Here is an 18,858-nt window from a genome sequence, read left to right on the forward strand (position 1 = left end):
GTGCTTGCTTGGCAGTGCATATACTAAAATTAGAACGATACAGAGAGTATTAGCATGGCCCCTGTGCAAGGATGACACACAAATTCATAAAGTGTTCCTTATTTTTGGCACATGCACCTCCATGTTTGTAGCAGCATGATCAACAATGGCCAAAGTATGGAAAGAGCCCAAATGTCCATCGATGGATGATTGGATGAAGAGGATGTGGTACATAGATACAATGGAGTATTACTGGGCAATCAAAAAGAATGAAATCTTGCCATTTGCAACTACGTGGATGGAACTGGAGGGTATTAATGCTAAGTGAAATTAGTCAGTCAGAGAAAGACAAAAATCATGACTTCACTCATATGAGGGCTTTAAGAGACAGAACAGATGAACATAAGGGAAGGGAAGCAAAAATAATATAAAAAGTGGAGGGGGACAAAACATCAGAGACTCTTAAATATGGAGAACAAACAGAGGGTTACTGGAGGAGGTGTGGGAGAGGGGATGGGCTAAATGGGTAAGGGGCATTAAGGAATCTACTGAAATCATTGTTGCACTATATGCTAACTAACTTGGATGTAAATTAAAAAAAAAAGTCCACCTCCTTGGGGTGCCTGGGTGGCTCAGTCGGTTAAGCGCCCCACAACTTTTGATTTCAGCTTACGTCATGATCTCCAAGTCTTGAGATCAAGCCCCTCATCGGGCTCTGCACTGGGCGTGGAGCCTGCTGGAGATCTTCTCTTTCCCTCTCCCTCTGCCTGTACCCTGCTCCTGTGTGTGTGTGTGTGTGTGTGTGTGTGTGTGTGCGCGCGCTCTCTCTCTCTCTCTCTCTCTCAAAACAAACAAACAAACAAAAACCCAAACGTCTGCCTCCTTGAAAGGGGGAGAACACACGGTCACAACTACCATTCTATTGTCATAGGGATTTGCTGAGGCCACAGGGCAGTGGGCTGAGATTTGGACCAGAAATCCTGACCCCAGACCAGGGCTCACTCTTGCACAGGCCCCATCTAAGGAACGAAGGAAGGCAAAAGTTGCCTCGAGGGCTGGAGCTGCTCTTCCTTCACGGGGCAAACTGGGTCTTGTATACACCATCTTGCAGAGCCGGGCTGGGGTGAGGCCAGAGAGGCGCCTCAGGCTCACACCCAGGTGCCCCCTTCAATCCTGTGCCCTCGGTGCGTCTCTGGCTTCACCCGAGCCTGGCCCTGCTGTGCCTACCCCTCCGGCAGGGCATTCTGCAGCTTGGGGAGATTTTCCCACCCCCTCCCCGACCACGCGGCTGCCCCTCACTGCCACCCAGCCCTTGTGCAGGCACAAGACACCAAAGTGAAAACAGCTGAAATAAAAGGGTTCGGTTCCAGACTCACACTTGGCTGGAACGCTAGGGCTCAAGGATGTCGCCAGGACATGCCATCTCCCCGTCTGTCTCTTTGTCTCCCTCAGTCCTGGTTTCCTTTGTGCGGGCATTCTCCACTGGGTGGTAAGGTTCCCCTGGGAGTCCCAGGCTCCCACAGCCCTTGGCGCCCTCATTTCAGGGGAGGGCATGCATCTTGTTGCGGTGAAATCTCAGGGGATGAACTCGCATTGGCCCCCAGGGCACATGAGTTGAGGGCGTGGGATGCCCCGATTGCCAGGCAGCTCTGGTGCCCACCATGGCAGCCAGGGGCAGTCAGCCCACTGATCACATGGTCCGAGGAGGGGGGCAGGGGTAGGCAGTGGCAGTTGCCTAAAAGAGGGAACGGGTGCCAGGTGAAAAATAGTGGGACTGAGAATGTTTTACAGAGGAGGAAATAAGTACAGAGAGAAAGAACCCACCCAGGCCATCCAGAGGGTTCCACCACCTGGGTTTGCAGCATGAGGGAGGGGAAGGGTGGACAGGAAAGCCCAGAGTCTGGTGAGCATATGAGTGGGGGCTCTGAGTCTGGCTGTCAGGGCGGGCAGGGTGCGGCAGAAGTAGGTGGGCGGGTGAGTGGGCTCTCTGGGGACCCACTGGAGGGTGGAGCCCTTCCAGGGCCTTAAAGATCACCCCACACAAGAATGGAGGGGGGACCAGCCCCACCCACCGGGTAGCCGGTCCCCATCTACCTCAGTTTCTCTGGCTGGGCCAGCCCCAATGTATCTGGGCTCCCTTCCCTGAGGGGGTAAACTTCTTATCTTCTGAGGCTCTGGATTTCACGAGCTAAGTGAGCAGAGGTGTGAGGCCTGGGGCTGAGAGCCGGGGCACCAGGGCTAGAAGCTCAGTGCTATTTATTTATCAGAAAACTGTCTCCCAGCCCCGGTCAGAGGCAGGACCAGAAAGGGCCCAAGCACATGCCCTGTGCATGAGTGCAAGAAACATCATAGATCCCAACTCCACTGGCTTGGGCAAGGAGGGGAAGTTTCCATGAGGACACTGGGGTGTTCAGACCCTGCAGGCCAGGAAAGTAGCAGACGTCAGGACAACGAGAACCAGGCGCCCAGACTCACATCATTAAGAAAAAAATTTTTTTTAATTTTATTTACTTATTTTGAGAGAAAGAGAGAGAGCATGAGCAGGGGAGGGGCAGAGAGAGGGAGAGAGAGAGAATCCCAAGCAGGCTCTTCACTGTCCACACAGAGCCCAATGCCGGCTTGAACTTATGAACCGTGAGATCATGACCTGAGGTGAAATCAGGAGTCGGACGCTTAACCAACTGAGCCACCCAGGCGCCCCATTTCTCACACCATTTTTTATTCTTGCTTCTGCACACCTATTTCATGAGTGAGTCACCACCTGACCCCCCGATCATGGCCACCTGCTGTCCAAGTTTGATATCCTACCTGCTCCAGCCATCGGTGTCAGTTATCTGTCCCTCTCTCTGGCCTCAAGCCCAAGTATCTCACGGGAGGGATTCACTGGCTCATTCTAGGTCAGACGCCTATTTTAAACCAGTCATCCAAGGCTGGGGCAGTGTCCCGTGTATGGCCCAGCTTGGGTCAGGGCCCACCTGGACCAACATGGCCCCAGGCTGGGGTCATCTCAGAACAAGGCAGTTCTCTTGGGTGTTGGCAGAGGGGAGAGTTCAGCAGAAATCATGTAAATTGCCCCCTGACCCCCAGTCCAAACACACCAAAAAGGCTCTGTTGGACGTGGATTGGGCTGGACTGGCTGGGCCTGGGAGGACCTCAGGCTAGACCCGGCCTACAGCCAGATTGTTGTGTTACCCACCACAGTGTTTTGGAGAAAAAAAAAAAGAAAGAAAGAAAATTAATTGGCAACATTTATGTCAGGAGATTTCACGTGAAAAATCTTTTTCTGACTCCTCTTCAAAAATAAAACTTCGGGGGCACCTGCGTGGCTCAGTCAGTTAAGCATCCGATTCTTGGTTTCGGCTCAGGACATGATCTCGTGTTTTCATGGGTTTGAGCCCTGCGTTGGGCTCTGCGCTGGCAGCACGGAGCCTGCTTGGGATTCTCTGTCTCCCTCTCTCTCTGCCCGCCCAGCCCACTTGCACTGTCTCTGTCTCTCTCAAAATAAATAAATGAACTTGAAAAAAAAAAAAAGACTTAAAAAAATAAATAAAAAGACTTCTGGCCACACTGGGTCAGAAGAGTGAATGTGTTCCAGGTTATAAACTCATAACCTCGGCAGGGAGGACGTTGACTGTGACCCCACGTGAGGCTTGGGCAGTGGCCAATCCTTCTCATAGGACGTCTGCCTCTGTACAAGGGCTGCCGAGGAGAAGGCTGAGGCTCAGAGAGGGTCTCCTGCTCTTAAACCTGGGCCCTTTCCCAGTTCCCAGGGCTTCTTACATAAATGTTTATTTACACCTGCTCTTCTCATAAAGAACACAAGAAGATTTCTGTTAAAGAAGCCACAGATACATGGGGTTGAGAAGGAAGCGTTCCAACTCTCACCCCTGCTGTCATACTATTACTTATCTCTGAGCTTCCTGGCAGCCAGAGGGAAAGAAGAAACACAAAGAGGTCATTTTATTCTTTTTATGCGACAGAAGGGAGAGACTGAATCTTCATGAAAGACAAATTTCTGGTTCTAGATACTAAAAAGAAATGTCTCATATGGGATGTTGACACAACAAACTGCATTCTCAGCATTTTTTACAAGGGGGAGGGTTGACCCAGATAGCAGAGCCTACAGAAAGAGGCCAGTGCACGAAGACAGATTTTTTTCATCTGCCAGGGCATGCTAGAGGACTGCACTGGGAGCACCTTGAGGTCAGGACCTGACAATAGTAAATCCTATAAAACTGTCCATTTACATTGCACGTCCTTGGGCAAGCTTCCTTGGCTCTCGGACGCACGTGAATTCACCGAGCATTTCTGTGTGCCAGGCACTGAGAACCACAGGTGATTAAAGCCCAGATAAATGTCCGCTGCCAGTGCCTGGCATTGTGCTCAGCTCATGGCAGGTTCTCCATGGAAAAATAACCTGTGGGGCGCCTGGGTGGCTCAGTCGGTTAAGTGTCCAACTTTGGCTCAGGTCATGATCTCGCGGTCCGTGGGTTCGAGCCCCGCGTCGGGCTCTGTGCTGACAGCTCAGAGCCTGGAGCCTGTTTCAGATTCTGTGTCTCCCTCTTTCTCTGACCCTCCCCTGTTCATGCTCTGTCTCTCTGTCTCAAAAATAAATAAATGTTAAAAAAAAAAAAGAAAAAAAAAAGAAAAATAACCTGCCAGTTATTTCCTTATCCCTGCTTCGCCTGCCCCACTGGTTGTGGCAAATGTTAAGGCCCTACAGAGGCATGTCACATACCTGCTCTACCCCAGCACTAGGCCTGGCACCAAGAATACAATGACGACGAAGAAGAAGTCTCTGTATCAAAGGAGCTCACAAACTGGAGGGGAGGACAGATGTGTAAACGAATTACAAAAGTGTGATTGCAGCAAGAGAAGTATGTATGAGAAACTGAAGACAACTGAAGACATGCCTACTCTCGTGGATGGGGTTTGTCAAGGAAAGCTTCCTGGAGGATATAACCACTCAGCTGGGTTTTGAAGGCTGAATAAGAGTTTTCCCTAAGGGGAAAAGGAGTCAGCAAGTGCAGACCCATAGAGGCTTGAAAGAACCCCGTCCTCGCTGGAAACTGTGAGTGGTGGGGCGCCTAGGTGGCTCAGTCGGTTAAGCGTCCAACTCTTGATTTCAGCTTAGGTTCGTGGGATCGAACCCCGCATCAGGCTCTACACTGACGTCATGGAGCCTGCTTGGAATTCTCTCTCTCTCCCTCTCTCTGCCCCTCCCCCTGCTCGTGCGTGTTCGGTCTCTCAAAAATGAATAAACATGAAAAACACAACAAAAAACACCTGTGAGTGGTATCATGTGTTTGAAGCACAGAATGTCAGTGAGTAAGTCAGTGAGTAAGTGGTGGGAGGGGAGACTGAATGAGCAGAAGGTGGTTTTTCAAGTAAGGTTTAGATCCAAGGAGAGAACCTGATGACTTTCCAATTGCTTGCCTCCTCCAGGAAGACTTCCCTGACCCCACGAGTAGCTTTCCCCATTACAGCCCTAATCTCGTAGTGTGATTTTGTTCGTATGTCTGTAGAGAGCAGCAATGGTGCCTCTTCATCTCAGACCACACCCTGCCTGGACTGGGCAGGGCCTCCATGAAAGCATGCTTTTTGAATGAATGGGCTGGTCTCTGGAAGTTCTGCCAGGGGCTACCCATCTGCTTAGATGCTAAGATTTTAGAATGGCTCAGAGCCTTCCTGGGGGCCAGGGGGAAAAAGAAACAACTGTTGTGCAGGTTTTTAAATGGGGGGATTTTGCAGAGTCCTGAGAGCTTTCCTTTCCCACCATCTGGGAGCTGTCAGGATATGGTGGGTGTGTCTGGGCCAGGCCCAGAACAGGAGGACAAGAGGCGGGAATGTGCAGGGTCCCTGCGTAGGAATGGTTGCAATGTTCGGACTCCGGTCCTGGAGGGTGGTACAGGCTTCTCATTGTTCCACGCCCTCGGCTCTCCACTCTGGCGGGGCGGGAAGGGCTTGGAAAGGCCAGAGACCAGCTTTGGGAGGAGGGCAGAGGCTTCAGGCTTCCTCAAAAGACCATCACACTGTCAGTCAACACACTCACAGAGAACGTTAGGTGGGCAAAGCCCCATTTCTTCCTCCCCATATAGTAGGAGGGGCTCTTCCTCCCTTCCTTCCAGCCATTGGTTCCTTCCTTCCATTTCTTCCATTCCATTTCTCTTCCTTCCATTTCTCTTCCTCCCTTCCTTCCTTCCTTCCTTCCAGCCACTGGTTCATTGTGTGAATCTCCGCAAGTCCATTTCCCTGCAGCTGTAAGCAGGTGGAATTGATGTGGACGTCACAGGAAATCATAAGGGTAAATACAAAAGGAAAACAGAATTACAAGGTAACAGTTTTAATGGCTAACGTGGATGGACTTCATTGCACTTCTCACTGTATTCCCACAAGCATGCAAGTGGGTCATCAGTCCCGTTCATCAAATATTTCTGGCTCTTCAACTCTCATGTATAGTAGGGTTAACCTCTCTACCTCCTTGTGGTGGGTGGGGCCATGCGACTAATTCTCGCCAGTGAGTTGTGATCAGATGTGAGTCCAGGCCAGAGCATTTCTCTTCCTCCCTTCCTTCCTTTTTCTTTCTTTCTTCCTTTTTCTATATTTCCCTTTCTTTCTTTCTCTCTCTCTCTCTCTCTCTCTCTTTCTTTTTAAATTTATTTAAGTTCTCTCTACAACCAACGTGGATTTTGAACTCACAGCCCCGAGATCAAGAGCGGCACACTCTCCAGACTGAGCCAGCCAGGCGCCCTCAGGCCAAAGCATTTCATAGCAAGTGCACAGCTCTCCACTCCCTTCTCCCCTCTCCCACAATGAGGAGAAAGGCTCCAGCACAGGGCTGCTCCATCAGCCTGGGTCCCAAAGTCAAGATGACTCAGAGCAGAGTCTCCACGGATCCAAACCAGTGTGGACGTGAGAAATGAACGAGAAGTAAATCTTTGTTTTTATAAGCCATTGGGATTTTGGAATTGTTATTGCAGTATAATTTAACCCATGCTGACTGATGATAATCCCCATTTCTACAGATGAAGAGCTCAGAGAGCTTGTGACCTGTTCAAAATCACACAGCTATAGCAAACCCAAGTTGGATACTCTAAAGCCTGTGCCGCTTGTCTGGGAGGCCACCACAGTGGGTTGTTTTTTTTTTTTTTTGCTTGGGTGAAAGTCTGTCCTTTGAGGTTAATGCCAGGTTTGTGGATCTTTGGTGGGAAAGAACAGCAGTACAGATGTGAGGTCATTGCCTCGTTGGGCCACTAGAGGGCAGCTTGTCATTACTGGGCAGGCCGTGTCCTCCTGGCCCCCTCGACCCTGGAGGACAGAACAGGGCCGATGGGCAGGGGGGAATACAGACATGAACCAGATTCGCTTCTGGCTCTCAAGGCCCTAACAGCCTGGCAGGTAGCCGGAGGGAGGAATTCTAGATGTTTAAGCTAGAGGAGATCACATGCAGGCACTGGGACCTATTTACAAAGGCAACTGAGGCCCAGAAAGGCAAGTGACCTGATGGCAGCTGTATAATGACTCATTTGCCAAAGTGGGGAGAGAATCCAGGACTCCTGACTTCTTCTCAGGGTTTCTTCATCTCAGAGATAATGCAATCCACTGGGGGTGACCAGTAAAGTCTGCCCCTGCCCAATCTGCCCAATCTGCAGAACTGTGCTGTCCCCTCCCCAAAACCTCCGTTCTTCCTCAAGTTCGGCTGGTCCCCAGGCCTCAAAGCAAGAAGGGACAGGCCAGGAACTCCAGACAGCTTCCCTCCCCCATCCACTGGACTCCAGCAAGTGTTGCCCTGGTAACCAGAGAACAACCAAGTTTGAAAAGAAAGGCCGAAAGCGAGAGAACGGATGAACAGGGGAAGATCGCAGGTCCACATATTCACCATTCACTCATTCATTCATTCACTCATTCACTCATTCATTCATTCACTCATTCACTCATTCTACAGACACTTATGAGGCTGACTCTTGCCAGGCCCTAGGACCCAGAGAAAAGAAAATTCAGCCTCCTCAGAACTGTCCAATATGACAGCACAAATTAAAATGAAATAAAATAAACAATTCAGTTCCTCGGTCACTGTGGCCACATTTTAAGTGCTCAATAGCCACCAGTGGCTAGTGGCTGTCACATTGGATAACGCAGATACAGAACATTTCCATTATCACAGAATGTTCTATTGGCCAGCACGGCTCCAGAAGCTCACTCACTACGGAGAGCAATACACAGGAAAATCGACCTGACCTCACAGCATTGTGTGGGCTGTGGCGTGCTCATCAGCAAAAAGCAGGTGATGAGGCGGAGATTACAGGAGATGCCAGGAGAATGCTTAGCCTACTTCCTGGCTCAGGGTGAGTGCTGGAAAGATGTCATCCACCATCTCTGCAGTGTTACCGTAAGGACCTGTCTACGTCCCCATCTTCCTGAGCGGACTGTGAGCTCCTGCCCAGCCCTGGCACAGGGTTTGGAGGATAGTAAGTGTTCAGTAAATGGCAGCATTATTAGCACCATCATCATCATTACTATTGGTATGATGGAGGCAGATGAGAGCACCGCCCGGCCCACAGGGTGGGTCTCCTCAGGCCCAGGGCTGGGTCATCTTCACCTCTTCGGGGCCTTAGTACAGGGTCCAGTGGGAGCCAGGAGGGGCTCAGGGGACTGATGTTAAAGCAGACAGCCCCTGCTTTAGCTTGCCCCAGAAAAGAACTCAGGTGGGTGGACAAGATGGCTGAAAGGTCACAGAACTAAACGGGGGGTGGGGGCAACGCGGAAGGAAATCAGGAGTGGGGACGGTGCTGGGACCACTAGAGTGTGGCTGTATTTGGAGTAGCCTTGTTCTTACTGGAGACATCTCTCAGGAGCCAGGGTCTGTGGGAGACAGAGTAGATTTGGGGAGGCCAGGCAGCGGGGCACCATCCCACCGCCCCCCCCCCCCCGCCCCACCCGCAGGTGGCCTTGAGTCCAGGGCAGCCCAGCCTGGCCATTAGGAGCCTCCCATGGCCCTTCAGGATTCCAGAGGCTCAGAGCAGCCATTCACTGACACCCACTGCTGAGAAACCAGCCCCTCCCTGCCCCGGAGCCAGCTCCGCTGGGGATGTAGCTGGTGGGACAGGTCAGGAGAGAGCTGGGCCCTAGGCCTGGGGACTATGGCCTGGGCGCTGAGTGGAGGCCCATGAGGGGGCCAGAGGGAAGAGGCCCCTGAGCTGGTCACGCTGGCCAGAGTCTGGGCACAGGGGAGGCGAGAGGCTTGTATCAGCTTCAGCTTCCCAGACCGAGGAGCACTGGACTTCTCTTGTCCTCTGATCTAGGTAGGTGGGTATTTATGTGTGCGTGTTTGGGGAGTGGGTGGCACAGGACCAAGGGATAGATGACAGGAGTGTAGACTCAGCGAGGGGTGGGGATCTGGTGACACTGGACTAAATGGACCTCAGAAATCTGATCCCCAGGCCTGCTGTCTCTGTGTGGGCGTGCACACTGAGGGTAGACGTTTGGGGTTAAGTGCAGGGTATACGTGCATGTGTCCAGGTATGTGTGGTTGTGAACAAGGGCAGGAGAGCGGGCCTGAGGGACGTGCTCATTGGGGAGTGACGGAGGCTGGCACAGTCTTGGGTACAAATATGTGGCTGGAGAGGGGCTGGAGTGTCACTGCGAGGGATGAGAAGATCCCTTGCTGCAGACTTTAGGGACCTGGCGTTAGGGTCAGTGCGCTCTCCTGAGAACTCCTCCTGCCAGCACCGGCCTGCCCCGCCTGCTGTGTGGAAAGCAAGAGAGGGGAGCCTGGGTGGCTCAGTCGGTTAAGCTTTTGACTTCGGCTCAGGTCATGATCTGGAGGGCTGTGAGTTCAAACCCGGCATTGGGCTCTGTGCTGGCCGCTCAGAGCGCGGAGCCTGTTTCAGATTCTGTGTCTCCCTCTCTCTCTGCCCCTGCCCCCCGCTCGTGCTCTGTCTCTCTTGCTCTCAAAAAGAAATAAAACATAAAAAAAAAAGAAAGCAATAGAAACAACTTTGTTACAACAGGTAAGTTGGATGGAGCCCGGGGTGTGTACAGGCTGGCCACCTGGGGGCCTTGGAGCCCACCTTGGGGAATGGCTCATCCACACAGACTACCTGCCAGGGTCCTTGACCTCCACCTCTCCCCACCTCCAGGTGGTTTGTCACTTCCATCCCTGGGCTGGGCAGCCTTCTCCAGCCCCACCCCCAGACGCAGAGTTTCAACAGTGTCCCTGCCATTCTCCTGGCCTCCACTTCCGTTCCCCTCTGATCCCTCTGTCATACTGCATGGGAGTGACTGTTCCCACCAGCAGATCTGACGAGGTCATCTTCCAGGGCTGAGCGTCCTTGTGGCCTGGCTTGGTCTTCACTGCACCCGTGGTTTCTATTCCCTGCACCACCGTCCCACCCCCTACAGCCTAGGACTCCCACAGTGGATTTTCAGGAAGATGCCACATCCTCACCTTTGGGTCTTTGGTGTGAACAACCCCTTGGTCCAACCCTCCTCCTCTGAGGCCCAACACCAAGCTAATGCTTGGTCCAAAGCTCACCTCCAGCTTAGTCCTGCCTGCTTCACTGCCTGGCACCGCTGGGGATGTTGGGTTCCCCCCGGGGCAGGGACTGTGGCCTGGTCACTGGACAAGCCTCCTCCCGCGGGCACTTGCCTCTTCACCTCCCCAGCCTCACCTTCACCAGGCTCTTCTGCAGCTCCAGCAAATTCTGGCTCCAGCAGCCAGGGGCTTTTTCCTGGTTCTGGGCGGAAGCCCCAGAGGCAGACTCTGTTTCCAAGCCAAATGGGTCATCCCTCGGCCTCCTACCTGGATGCCTGGACTCCTATTTTGGCTACCGTGGGTGGGAACCCAGAGCACTCTGGCCCCTCCTGAAAAAGACAGGTAGACAGGCTCCCAATAACCACTGCCCTCCTGCAGGGTCCCTGAACGAGGCCCCTTCAGACCAAGACCCCAAGACTGGTAGTGCTTTTTTTTTTTTTTTTAACCTTTAGATATCTGTGTTTTTGATAATTAGTATAAAACCCAAGCCACTGAGGAGCCCATAATTTTATAGCTTGATATCTTACAAGTTTTCTTTATTTTTTTTAATGTTTACTTTTGAGAGAGAGACAAGAGTGTGAGCAGGGGAGGGGCAGAGAGAGAGGGAGACACAGAATCTGAAACAGGCTCCAGATTCTGAGCTGTGAGCACAGAGCCTGACGCGGCGCTCGAACTCACGAACCGTGAGATCATGCCCTGAGCCAAAGTCGGACACTTAACCGACTGAGCCACCCAGGCACCCCACAAGTTTTCCTGTAAATGTATTTCTTGTAATATATTTCTGTTTTCTCATTGTTTAAAAATTATATTTAGAGTTAAGCTTTATATATATGCATATATATTTGCCCATTTTTTTCAATTACAAACCGAACAATTTTTGAAACTATTTCATACCTTAGTGGCTAGATAATATTAAAATGGTAATCGCGTTTTAACGAACAACGACTCTGTAACATTTCACCTAACTTAAGTATTTTACATTTTAAAATAGTGTCTTGTTTCCTAAGACCCTGGCAAACGCCGGCAACTAAAACTTAGTCTGCTACTTAGCAAAGAAGTTTTCATGCTCTTTATTAACTAGGAATCCAAGAAATGCAAGCTGAGCACCTCACCCCTGCTTGGCCTCTTCTCTCTGTTGATTGCCTCAGGGCAAGACCTGCAAGGATCACAGCTTTGAGATGCAGCAGCATGGAGCCCCCAGCCCTGGAAACTCCCTCTCCCGCAGCCACCTGCTGGGACGCCCTGCCCGCTCCTCAAAGCTCCCTGGAGGGGTGTCACCCCTCATCCCTGTCCTCCGGAAAACCATCCATCTGGATGCCTTCCCTCAAAGCCACATCCCACAGGCTTCCGGCCGACCGGGCCCGGGAGCCGGAGCCTGGAGTGTGTCCTCACCGGAGACCAAGCCCCGGAAACTCAGCTCCACCTCCTTAACACTCCGTCAGAACAGCCAGGCATGGCCCTTGGGCCCCCTGCCTTCTCACTGGGAAGAGCTGCCCGCCCCGGGCAGGGAGGCTGCCACCCATGGAGGAGGGAGGCTGCCCACCCCCGCCTCACGATCTGTCTCCCTAGTGCCAGGGGGCAGAGTCCACTCTGAGGGCCCAGGGAACCCAGGATTGGCCAAACCCAGCAGGATGCCCATAGTGGAGAAGCCCCTGGTGAGTTCCTACCTGGCCCTGCCATTTCAATCCCGGTTAGCCCAGAAATCACCAGGCCCTGCAGGGCCAGGCTCAGTGGGTCAGAAACACCCTCTCCCAGTGGCTGCCCACGTGACTACCAGAACTTCTCCAGGAAGAGGCAAGCCCCGGTCCAGGGGTATCCCGAGACCCCAGCTGCATCTCCAAAGGGCCACCTCCACCATGGGTCCTGCGACAGCCATGGATTTGGCTCCTCTGGACACAACCAGGCCAGGCATAGTCAGACATGTCACTACAATGGTCACCAACAGGCCTAGTTTGACCATCAATCTGGCCGCACCAAGCACATCCACAGTGGATACAGGCACAGAGTTCCCTGCTCTGGATACCAAGCTGGGCACAGCCACGGACTTTGCTACAGAAGGCACAACCAAGTTGGACACGGTCATGGATTTGGTAACCCCAGACCCAGAGAAGCTGGGCAAAGCCATAGCTACAGCAGGCACAGCCAAGTCAGATACAACCACAGGGGGTGCAGCCACGGATTTGGTGGTACCAGGTGCAGTCAGGCTGGGCACCACCAGGACAGACACAGCCACGGCTTTGGCTAGAGCGAATACAGCCAAGCTAGACATAACTACAGATTCTTTTGCTTTGGACACAAGCAAGCTGGGCACAGCCATGGGGGAGACCACACTGGACAGAGTCATTAACCTGACCACATCAGCCACCTACCCACTGATGCCAAGCAGAAGCACAGACCCAGCCCCGGACCGTGCTACTGCGGATGCTGTGACAGATGGGACCACAGAGCCCATCATGCTGGACCTGGCCAGAGAAACCAAAGGTAATGCAAACAGCTTGGCTGGGGATGTGGTGGGCTGCCGTAGGGGGTCAGGATCTATTGGCCAAGAGATGGACACGTCAGGAAAGGGAGGTGGAACTAAGGTCAGAGACGAATGTGCTGGGGGCAAGGGGAATGAGATTGACGGGCAGAACACAGGGGATGCACTCTGAGCTGGGTCCCAACCTGCCAATCAGAGGTGAGGCAGAGCGAAGCCACCAGAAGGAAAGTGTACAGGGGTAACTTGTGGAGGAGAAATTACACGGGGTCCTTCCTTTGGTATCTTCCATGGTTGTTTCTTTGTTCCCTGAAGAGCTGGAGGAGTCAGGTGATCTGTAGGTGGGTCCAGCTTTAAAAGCAAACCACCTGCAGGAAAATACAGACCAGCACGTCAGGAAGTGGTGATTTGTCCGACAGCCATCACTACAGTGCTCCTCTCGATGTGAGCAGTGACCTCACCTGAGACCTTCTAACTCATGCACATTCAGCCTTCCAAGAAGCTATCTGTTGCTTGAAAGGTGCCTCACCCGGCATGCTCTTCCTTGATCCCTTACCCCTAGCCCTTTAGTCCAAGACTTGTACGTATGCAAGTCCTGCACAGAGCTTTAAGTAGGCCAACACAAGGGCTAGATGATCATTTGGTCTCAGAGAGGATGTGACATGCCCAAAGTCATGCAGCTGGTTGGTGGCAATAAGCTAGTGGGAACCCAGATCTTGGAATTCTTCTTTGGGCCATCCCAACATTCCCAACATTGCACAGGCTCAGATTCTGGAGCTTGGAAAGCATCCCATCCGTCAGTGCCTTAACTGGGTCTCTGGGAAGCCAGACCCTCCTCATCTTGCCCCATACATTCAGTCTGGGGCAGCTCTCCCAGGCCCTGGTCTTCCGGTGGGGCCCCTCAACCCTGACAGCCCATTTCTTCCTGAACGGACCCTGCTCCCTGATTTCACTCTCTCAGCTACAAGCACCGGCACCCTAGAAGCCTGGGTTTCTTCCTCTTCATTATCTTTTGCTCTCCTTCACCCAACCAGTCTATTTCCAAGTTTGTTGATCTACCTCCTCAGTACTTGGCTGTCTACCCGCTCCGCTCCAACCCTCTGCCCCTGTGATGCCACAGCTCCCTCCTGCTCCCCCACCTCCCCCAGGGCTCTCAGTCCTCCATGCAACTGCCATAGGGACTCACATATTCGATGGCAGCACTTTCATTGGCTTCCCTCAAAAGTCCAGCTCCTTAGCCTGGCTTCCAAGACTTCGGACTTCTCCAGCCTCTAGCTCTATATTTCCACCTGGAATTTTCTCTGCTTTGACTGCATCAGGAGCGGCGTCGTCCACGGCACCGTGCTGCTTACCCCTCTGGGTCTGCTCACGTCTGCTGCCCCTAGCCACGGAGTGCCCTTCCCTTCCCTCCCACCAGCATTTATTTGCCTTTCTGTCTTGGCCCCCAGCTTCCCCATGAGCTCTTCCAAAATCCCTCTCTCCCCGGGATGCCGACCGGAGTACCCTGTGCGTACCCCCTGCCCTCTCCATTAGGACAGTCCAGCTTTCCTGTCTCCCCCGCTGGAACTAGAATGGTCATCTTCGTCCCCGTGGCCCCCAGGGCCTGGCACTGCACTGTCCATTAATGGTGACTGAATGCATGACCTTTTTTTTCCTGATGGCTAAATGGAGGCTCAGGAAAGTTCCTGACCAGTTCAAGGTCACAGGGCTCACCATCCCCAAGCCGGGCCTGGAACCCGGGCCCCTGACTCAGGGCTCCGCAGGCGCCCGCGCCTGGGCAGAAGCGCGCTGAGCCCGCGCAGCATCCCCACTGACCGCGTGACTCGCGCGCGCATCGCCCGCTCGCTGCAGCCACCGGTCCCCGGCGCCCCCCGCCCCGCCCCAGCCTGGAGGGTAAGAGGCCGGGAGCGGGATGGGGCGGGGCGGGCGGGGCTCGGGACTGGGATGCGGGCACCTCCCCCCGGCCAGGCATCCCGAGTTGCAGGCATAGCGACCCGCGCGCCACCCTCTCCCCCTCCCGTCGCCCGCAGCCGGAACCCGGCACCCGCTCCCGCGTGCGGGCTGGGGGAGCGCGGGTGCGGGCGCGGGCGCAGTGGGAGGGGGAGGGGCCCTCGGCGGGGCCGACAGGCGCGCGGGTCACGTGGTGCGGGTGGCAGCGGCGGCGGCGGCGGCGGCGGCGGCGGCGGCGGCGGCGGCATCCGTGTGCGCGGGCAGGGGCAGCGCGGCGCCGAGCGAGCCGAAGCGAGGTCCGGGGCGGGCGCGGCGGCGCGGGGCGCAGGGACGGCGCGGCCGGGCCGCGGGCCGGGCGGGTGGGCGGAGAGCGCGGAGGGGCGAGGCCCGGCTGCGGGGGCCGCTCTGCCCAGGAGGAGCCCGCGCCCCGCTCAGCCTTGCAGCCCCGCGCCCTGAGCATCTCCCGGGAGGAACAGAGACAAAGGAGGATTCATGTCCAAAGGTAGGGCGGCCGGCCGGGCCACCGGCGCCCGCTGGGAGGAGGCTGCGGCCCCGGAAAGCCCGGCTGGAGGTGCTGCCAGAGGGAGGGTTGATGCGCCGAGGAGCCCACGCACGGTGACATATGCACGGACACACGCACACACGGTGGCACACACCCCGAGATATACGTGCCCGAGGAAATGCACACACGGGATCGCGGGGAGATGCAGAGATCCACGGACACACAAGCGGGGACCCAGATGCACACAGAAAGCCCCACGCTGGAGCACACCAAGACACGCACACCACGCACAGGTTATCAGGGCCACCTACAGCCAGATGGGAGACCTGTACTCTGACACAGAGACCCTTCCCCCACACACAGGCGCACACGGAGACAGGCAGAGGCACCGAGACAGCTGGTGGTCTCCAAGGGAACTCATTGGCCTCCAGAGGCCTGGGAATGGGGGAAGGGGGTGTCCCAGGGCCCTTTGCAACTGTGAATGGGAAAGGACTAAGATATCTTCTGTGATTCGTTTTCTGGGAGCGGGGCTGGAGCTGGGGCGGTCTGGAATTGCCTCTGCCAGTGCGGGTGGGGTCTTGAAGGCTGCTAGGGCTGGGAACAGGGGAAGATTCCAGTTCAGGAAGGGAGGGAGAGACCCTTCAACCCCCTCGCCCCCCAGGCGGGTGCTGTTCTGGAAAGATCCCCTCCCCCTGCTGCCACCTTCCCAACAGAGGGGTGGGGTCCCTGGGCCAGACAAAGACAAAGCCATTTGTTTGTCTGTAAAAGAAAGCGCCAGGGTCCTTGCTTGGCATTGGGGAGGGGGGTGCTGTTTCTGTGGGGGACTCAAAGCTGAGTCAGGTGGACAATGCCTCTCCCAGAGCATTGATGGGGCAGGTGGCTCCTGGAGGGGGGTCGGAGGGTGGGGGGCGCTGACAGCTCCTCTTCCTCTCCAGAAACCCCGGGAGAGCTGGGAGCTTAGGAGGAACCCAGGGACCATCTAGGCAGGATGGCAGTTGAACTATATCCTGCCACCTTCATCCTGAGCTCTTCCCACCTTTGGGGAACCCCTCCCCGCATCCTTGTTGCTGGGGAGGGAGAGGGTCTCTCTTAACAGAGTCTACCCCTTTGACTGTGGCCGACACAGGAGCCATTTGCTGGCTGGGGGGTCAGCTGCTCTTCGAAGGGAACAGCATGTGAGGGAGAAGAAAGGTGATGGTTCTGAAATGACAGGTGTCTCCCTGTGAGGCATTCATTCAATCATTCATTCATTCATTGCTGAGTGCCTGTGTTATGCTAGTTTCAATGAGGCACAGAGATCAATGGGACATGGCCTCTTCCCTGAAGAAGGGTGGGAACTAACTTATGTTCGGTGCCAGGTAATTTATGTCCGTGCTTTTGCATAACGTTCACAGCAACCCAGCAAGGTAGGTACTATGCCCATTTTCCTGAGGAGACAACTGAGCTCACAGGGGTCATCCAGGTGGGAGTCAAGCCTGGGCCAGCTGCCCATCTGGGGTTGGCATGGTGGGACCAAGGGAGCTGTCCACGCAGAGGATGGAGCTATAGAATTCAACTCCAGAGCAGTGTTTGTCCTGTTCCCGGGAGCTGTCGGGCACCCTCAGCAGACGATGGACCCTCAGGGGCAAGGTCCTTGTTTGGGGTCCAAAATTCTCTTTGGTATTAAGTCTCGGGTTGGCTGGAGTAGGCTCCCATTTGGCAGCATATGAAATGTCCTGGAAGGGATGGAGGGAAAGAATGAACGTGATGAATACAGGGTATTCAGGGGGGACAAGGAAGCACTGAACAGGGGCGCCCATTTCAGGGAGGAAAGCAGAGGTTGTCCCAGAGGTAGCCCTTGAGCACAATGGTGAAGACGGAGTAGGAGTCAGCCACAGGCTGGGGTGGGGAAGGGTCGTCCAGCAAAGGTCGTGACATAGTGACCCGCCACGCGTTTGCAGTACTCGTGGCAGATGCGTTGTTGTTAGCATGTGGCTGGCATGTGATTGGCATGTGCTTGAGAGAGGTAACATGCCATCAGGTGCTCTATACGGTGTGCCCACGGCGGCTAGTAGGTGCTCGGTGGTCCTGGAAGTTGCCTGGGAATCTGGTAGGCAGCCCCTTCTTGCCGCCAGGGTCTGTCTTTTGGGAATGCTCTTTTACGATGCTGCCATGGACGGGCCAGAGCAGAGCAGGCCATAGTTAAGGGCACGCACTTTACGAGGATACTAACAAAATCCCCCTTGAAGAAATACAAGACTCACTTTCCAAGTTGGTAGAAGAGGGTAAGACCCACCCGCACCCCCAGCCGCCCCCAGATGGATCTGTCTCACAACATAGGTTGTGAGACCGAATGGGCTTAGCTGTAGAGGCATGAGGGAAGGGGCCTGGGCCAGCCGTGGGAGCAGCTGGGCAGGGAAAGTGGGGCATGGCCTCCAGTGCAGGTGTGCGGAGTGGGGCCTGGGAGCCACGTGCAGCGAGTGGAGGAGCAGGCCAGGCTGTGAGAGTCAGCTGCTGCAGGGCTGAACCAATCTTGCTGCTGCCTGGAGCCGCCTGGCTGGCAACAGCTTCCTAGGAGGTAGGAGGGAGCCACGCCAGGCCCTGGGGAGGTCCCCAGGCTTTGTCAGATTTGGCTGCGCCCGGGAGTGACAAGGAAAGAACAGTTTCCCATTGGGAGAGAGAGTCTTGCCAGGGCTGGTGGAAGGGCCAGGTGGTGGGGGTACGAGAACAGACTCCTGGCTGAGTCTGGGGGTGGGGGAGGGAGGCACTCCGGTCCCCCCACCCCCCTCTTGCCCATCTGCTGCTCCGTCGGTTCTCCCTGTGAGCCTGAGAAATCTGCAGGAACCACAGGATTCCAGAAGGGCAAAGCTGGAAGAGGTCCTTAAGGGAGCGTGGAGTCCAATAACTATGCTGTGTAATTAGCATTGCTTTCACACGCCCCACTTCATTTTGCCCTGCTGACAAGCTGGTGAACTTGAAAGGGGCAGGGGCGAGAGGGTCTGGGAGTGAGTGTGAGGCACTGTGCTGGGGGCTTCAAGGCATCATGGCTCATGCGATGCTCACCACAGCCTTAATCATGATCCTGTCCAGTTTCCAGATGGGGAAGCAGGCTCACGGGGGGAGCGGGGGGTGGGAGGGGATGATTTGCCCAAGTCCACACGTCTGGCAAGTAGCAGGGCCAGGCTCGCTCCGCTGTGCCACACGTACCCATTTTATGGATGGGAAAATGGAGTTGCTCGATACTGAAGCCTACCCTGGTACACATTGGTCCTGCAAGGAAACACACAGATTTCTCTTGTGTGTGAACATACCTGTGATCTGCCAGACCCGGGGGGGTGTTGGCCTTTCCCTCCTAGAGAAGGGCTGTGTCCTCAGCCTCCTCTTTCTTTGCTACCCATCATTCCTTTGCTACCCACCATCCCATGAACACACTACGTC

At 54.7% G+C, this 18,858-nt stretch overlaps 1 non-coding gene across 1 annotated transcript; it reads left to right on the forward strand.

Moving 5' to 3' along the window:
* LOC124502738 (U6 spliceosomal RNA) lies at window positions 1–106 on the forward strand. Its single transcript, XR_006960002.1, has one exon. It is a non-coding gene; the product is annotated as a U6 spliceosomal RNA (small nuclear RNA).
* The last annotated feature ends 18,752 nt before the right edge of the window (window positions 107–18,858 follow it).

Source organism: Lynx rufus, unplaced genomic scaffold (assembly GCF_022079265.1).
Source record: "Lynx rufus isolate CCGP_SWC_20201006 ecotype Redwood Valley unplaced genomic scaffold, mLynRuf1.p SCAF_7, whole genome shotgun sequence".
NCBI classification, from domain to species: Eukaryota; Metazoa; Chordata; class Mammalia; order Carnivora; family Felidae; genus Lynx; species Lynx rufus.